This window comes from Micrasema longulum, unplaced genomic scaffold (assembly GCF_059751315.1).
Source record: "Micrasema longulum isolate JH-2025_06_02 unplaced genomic scaffold, ASM5975131v1 h1tg001255l, whole genome shotgun sequence".
NCBI classification, from domain to species: Eukaryota; Metazoa; Arthropoda; class Insecta; order Trichoptera; family Brachycentridae; genus Micrasema; species Micrasema longulum.
The window spans coordinates 43512-49935 of record NW_028278442.1 but is presented as its reverse complement, the minus strand read 5'-3'; the positions used below and the strand labels follow the sequence as shown (position 1 = coordinate 49935).

The 6424-nt window shown below is 32.2% G+C and overlaps 1 non-coding gene across 1 annotated transcript; it reads left to right on the top strand.

The window, feature by feature from the left end:
- Positions 1 to 5922: 5922 nt before the first annotated feature.
- TRNAG-GCC (transfer RNA glycine (anticodon GCC)) lies at positions 5923 to 5993 on the top strand. The gene has a single exon. It is a non-coding gene; the product is annotated as a tRNA-Gly (tRNA).
- The last annotated feature ends 431 nt before the right edge of the window (positions 5994 to 6424 follow it).

Here is a 6424-nt window from a genome sequence, read left to right as displayed (position 1 = left end):
AGTGTCATCTTTTAACACACAGAATTTTTGTATGTATAAAATAATAATAATCGTAAGTGCTATAGTAATTATTGACATTATTTCGGGGACGGGGATGGAGATGCGAGAAAAATAGAGGTAGTTTTAAGTGACCATCGCGCATTTTACATTTAATTTTTTAAAGTTAAATTTTTTTTTTTGGCGAAAAACTAATGTCAATATTAAAATTATCGTCAATTTACTTTTAATTAATCGTATTGCGAACCCCTTAAAATGAACGCGCCAAATATAATTCGATATTCAATATGAAGTAAATATTGTTGATCGATAGTTAAGTTTTCTGGCGGTACGTCACTATTGCGGCGTCTACATCAATAAAGTACGGCATTTGTTTCTTACACTTAACTGTCAATATTTACAAAACTTCCCGAGCTTGGAAACGTCAAAAGTATTTTCTTAAATTGCCTGTAGAATAGTACTCATGGACGCTGGAAATGTCGAATAAATCTCATGAAAGTTTGAATAAAATTATTTAAAAACAGTTCTGCATCCAACCAACGCAACGTATTGTTGGAAAGAGGTAAATTAAATGAAAATTTTAATTTTAGATGTTTTATTAATAGCATGATCATTTTGCCAAAAGGAAACCACATGTTCCGTTAAATGCACACACGTGGTGAAAAACAAGGAATACTAAATACAACATGTGTTCATTTACAATATATTATTATTTATCTATGTTACCATCAGTCTATTTTTTTCCAACTCATCGCCACGTTGCAAAAACAGCTTTGCAATCGGACACATGTTGGAATACGAATGAAATCATGAGTCCTATATAAAACACTACAGTACCTATATAAAACAATGTATCTTAGATATGAAATCTTTAAAATCAATGTCATAATTTTAACGTTGGCAAGAAGCCATAATTAAAGATTTATTGGTAATTATTTTTCCGATTTCCCCGATCCAAATATTCCGTAGTGATGCACACAGCAACAAGTTGCATTTTCTATTTACCGCATGAAGTAATGGAAAGGCAATCAATTTAAACTCGTTTGCCCACGGCATCCGGCATTGAGATCCGAGATTCGAAGAAACGGTCGCGTACAATCCGAAATGGCGTATAATACATTGTGCAATTTATTTTGTCGACTCAACGTCCGAGTTTAAAATCTCAAACAATGACAATATTGGTAGATCAAATGGACTGCTAGTCAGTACATACAATATCTTATACCGAGCTGTCCGAGATCTGCTTACGGACAAATAAAAAAAAAGAGACAAACAGTTATATGCATGATATTTCCAAATTATTATTTTTTAAACTGCGTAAAATTTAACTCACATTCAACAATAAAGTTTTTACTATTTATATTTGATAAAAATCCGCTATCCGCCGGGAAATACCACATACTACGAAAACCTATTAAAATATATGAAATAAATTTAGAATAATTCATTGTATTTTCTAAATCAATATGGATATTGTGGAGAAATGTTTTCATTTAAATATTTTTTTTAATATGTCACTAGAAAAACGCGACATGTTTGGCCTTGATAGTTGTGACGTCAAGTTTCGTGACAATAATCTAAAACAATTTGAATGGTCAGGAATAAATAAACATGAATTGTGACGTATTAGGGGCGTGGCTAATGGAATGGCCGTTTTTGCGGGAATTCAAAATTACAAATTTAAAAACATTTTCTATGCTAGTAATAAGTAACAAAAAAATATTTTTTTTAGTGGACAGTATATCATAGATCTTTATTACTTAAAAAATGTAAAAAAACGTGATATTTTTCTATCTATTATGCATAACAGTAATTAATTTTTGATATTAGTTTAATATTACTCATAAATTATCTATAAACTACATAAATACTGTTTTATGGGTTCTATAGTTTTGAAAACCCCGTCATTAAAATGAATTAAGTATTTATAAATTATATATAACATACATTCAATGTCCAAGTGGATGAAAAATAAAGTTCTGTGTGTGAAATAGAACCAGAATACTGGACTAGTGTTTTCGACTCGATAGCTGCTCAAAGGGAAAAATCCTGAATAAGGAAATAGTGAAGATAAGTCCGCCTCGTCGTGTGGTGGTCGATGCGTTCGTCTACCATTCTCGAAGTCCTGGGTTCGATTCTGACATACTGATTTTAAAAGTTGATTGAACTGGAATATTTCATTGTTCCTGGACTGGCAACTGAAGCATAAGACTAATCACCTTACCTTCATGTAACAGATGATCAAAATGCGCCACATTTGGCTCACCAACACAGTGCCTTGTGTACCACAGGGCTCGGAAAGGGGGATGGTGATGATAGACTACGGCATGTATACGTTATATCCGAATAATATGTATACAGTAGAACTCCGTTTATCCAAACTCCAGTCATCCGGATTGCCAAATATCTATTCGTTATTGGGAAACAAAAATTAAGGAAAAGTTTTTAATTTATATTTAATTGTGCAATTAACTTTGCTGGATTCCAATTCGCTGTATTATTTAAAAAGCTATACAATCTAGCACTTATTAATCCAGGTAGTTGGATCGGTATTAACATAGATACGACAAGATGCATTATTATACCTTCTTCCAAATTGTCAACCCTTTTCATATTAAACGCGTTACTTGGAAAACATCAGCCATTTTAACTGAAAAATGCAATATTCACTAATAAACTGTAATATGCATTTTATAAATTTAAACTAAAAATGTATTATGTAACTTAGTAGACATTATAATAATAAATATGTACATCTCCCCCCCCCCCCTCCTTATCCTATCTTCAAGCATTTTTGTCCTTATCCCGCCCAATTTACAGTAACTTAATGTTCTTAAAATTAATATTTAAAAAATCTTTGATTATTGAGTACTTGAAAATAACATTTTTATATGTATAAATTGTATGTATTTATTTGATATCTAATATATATATTCTTTACTAACTTTGTATACTATGTGGAAATCTGTTATTGGTTCTGAGTTTATACACTATATCTGTTTGTTTACTAAAAATATGTATGTAGAACTGTTGATTTCCCTAATAAAATAAAAATAAAATAATATTATGCACCATGGTATTTACTTAAGCGGAAGAAGCCTGGGCTGCGATTATAATGAGAAGCTAAGGACGTCATACCTTCACCATGACGGTATAGTTGAAGATAAATTCTCCCGAGCGATTATGAAGATATACTACCGACTCCGCCACCTTTAAGTTTTGAGGTAGGTAAGTACATCGGTTTGTACCGACGGATCTAGTACCCCATGGTTCACGTATATTTACTTAATTAAAGTGACACAACCTTTGTTCCGCCAAACAGTTATTGCTTTAATCACAATTTATTTAATTTTTTAATCGGTCTGAGGTGGCCAGTTACTTTTCTAAACAGCCTTTTTCAAATACGAGAAAGATATAAGTCGAATTAAATTCTGATGTTACTGTCAGTTTTAAAAACGAAGGGTTAGATGCACAAATAATGTACCTAGATTCTCCCCTATTGACATATAAGAGCTTCTAGGTGTAAAAATGTTGACACTATTAAAAAACAATTTCATATTTCAAAACATTATTATTTTTTAAATTTACCTTGCTTACCGGAAAGTTAAAAATAATTTTATGGAATTCGCCTGCATATAAATTAAACATTTTTCCAGTATTCAGTAAGATGCAAGCTATCTGATTTGACACTAAACAATAATTTTAAGTGACCTCAAAGAATCCGAATTAATATAATTCAATCATTTAAATCTTGAAAGCAGTAAATATTTTCCTGACGCAAAATTTCCCATGCAAGAGCAACCTAACAGGATATGATGTCAAATCGGTTGTAATATTTTGGTCATTTAAAAATGAACGAGAATTCCGAATTACGGATAAAACAAACTATAAAGATGGCATTTTATGGATTTAAATGACGTCATCGAATCAATATTCATCGGGCTATTAGTTGATATTTTTTATTTTGTTTCTACCAATACGTAAAACTCGTTTTTGACGTCATCCCGGCCCTCGGGAACTTATTGCCACAAATCCTCGCTTTTAAATCTCAACCTCTAATCCTATGTTATAATCACTAAAAACCTTTCAAGTATTTTGGTGAATTCCATTGTAAAACTTAAAAAGGATATTCAAATTGTTTATGTCAGAGGCAAGCTCTTTTCTCGCCCAAGTCCTACAAAAAACGCAAACAGATTTTGCTGACCTTAGCTATTTAACGGAAACGGGCAGTAACAGTAATAAAAACTAGGACACGGTATTAAAAATAACAATTCTGCAAAAGAGTAACGAAAAATTTTTAAGGTCAAACAAACTAAAACCGTCTGGGTCTTCCTAGCCTTGATTTGGAACAAAAATGAATAATTTGCGCATTTTAATTAGTGTTTTAATAAAAAATTGAGGCCACTTATGTGACTCAATTGGATGCTTCTGGAGCGATGAGATTGATTTTCTTCAATTTAATAATCGATTTTTTTGTCGGGTTTTCTTTCTCCTCACTTTTTTCAGCAGTCATGGTCACGGTGATAGGAAGGAAGCACATCACCAGGATCCGCCTCTATCGGCCTGTCTCCAGAACTTCCGGAAGCTTTATGGAGAGATACGCTAGTAGCTTGTCTCACCGAGTCGGTCCAGCTGTTTCTACCCATTTAACTCGTCTCTGTATCATTAATTTTAATCATTGAAATCTGCTGTTCCTTATAATTCAAACAATTATCTGCATTGAATCGGTGTTTTGAGAAACTCGATAGTTTGAGAAAAAAACCTATTATTTTATTAATTTATACATACTATAAGATAAGATGGCTAAAAAAACACCCGGACAAAATTGGCTGGTTCTAAAAATAGTCACAATACGAATTTGGCAAGCCAGAAATACTATTAATGCTTAAATGTGCAATCGGTTCCTTTGTGGGCAAATGCTTGTTCTAATGAACCGACTTGTTGCGGCAAAATATATTTTTGATATGTTCATCTAATATGTTTCGCCATAATGAAAAACAGTAAAAAGTTTACGTTACTGGAAAAAAAATAATTATGTCAGTATTGCTATGCCATGTGATTTCTGATGTGCACACAAATGTTTAAATAAATTTACGGCGAACAGACTTACGGCGATCTATATAAAAGAACTAGTGGACCCGACAGACGTTGTCCTGCCCGAACGTTGGCTTGCCTGCTATTTGCTGGTTCAGCAAACGTTTTTTTCGGTATTCAAATTTTCGATAAACTATGTACTACGTGACATTTGACATTGAGTTTGACATTTCAATCTTTTCATTTGGTCATTGTGTGATTTGCTGTTGCCCAAAGAATAATTAAACAAGAAGTGCAATATACCGGGTCCAATTATGAATTTAAACCAATTTTTTCCACTCAAACAAACATTTTTTTAAATAAAAATCGGTCCAGTGACATACACGCGTACATAAGAATTATTTATATAAAGATAATAATATTCGACTATATTACAGATGCCTATTCAAGAGTGGAATTAATACATATTTCTATCATAGATCTAGTCGTTAATCAAATTTCACTTAATAGTTATACCAAACGAATATGATAATATGCAGTCTTGTAATTATATTTTATTACTCGTAAATACACACAAATATAAATTAAAATAAATACATGCAGCGTTTAGCAAGATGTTTTAAAGATAAAATTTCTAATTTTCTGTTCCAAAATATTTTCGAACGACTAAAATTTATTCGTATAAATAAATTGAAGATGTTTAGTAAAAAATGACGGATTAAATGCTTAATCTTCATTACATCAATAATTTCTAAGAAGGCCACTTTTAACCTGGGTTATGTATCATTTAGAATTTAGAATGCATCAATCAAGTGTAATGTGTAAGTAATAAGAGTAATGATTTAGGTACATTCGTTCTCTTTATAGACAAATCACGAGGAAATCACCGTAGCATCGGTGGTTCAGTGGTAGAATGCTCGCCTGCCACGCGGGCGGCCCGGGTTCGATTCCCGGCCGATGCATACATATTTTTTATAAAGTAAAACACTAACGTACCTTTTAAATAAATCAGTTTTAGTGTTTTTTTTTCAAAGCAATAATCATCCAAGCCTATATTGTAGAGGCTCGGCAGCAGGTGGGAGAGAGAAAATATAGAAGAAGGTAATAAAAATACACCACAACCCCCAGACCAATAAAAAAAAAATCTTTTATAAGTTTTATGTTTTTTTGCAACTGGCGAGAATCGAACCAGCGACGCTTATTTCACTGTTGGCCGTTTAACCAACTGCGCCACGGCGACTGAGTTGAGATATTTTATATTTATCGTATTTAAACAGGTGTTTTAAAAATACAATATTTTATCATTAACGTATTATAAATTATGTAATATAAGTTTTAAAGACTTCTGTATAGTTTCGTCATCATCGCCGTTCCCTTTCCGAACCGAATTGTG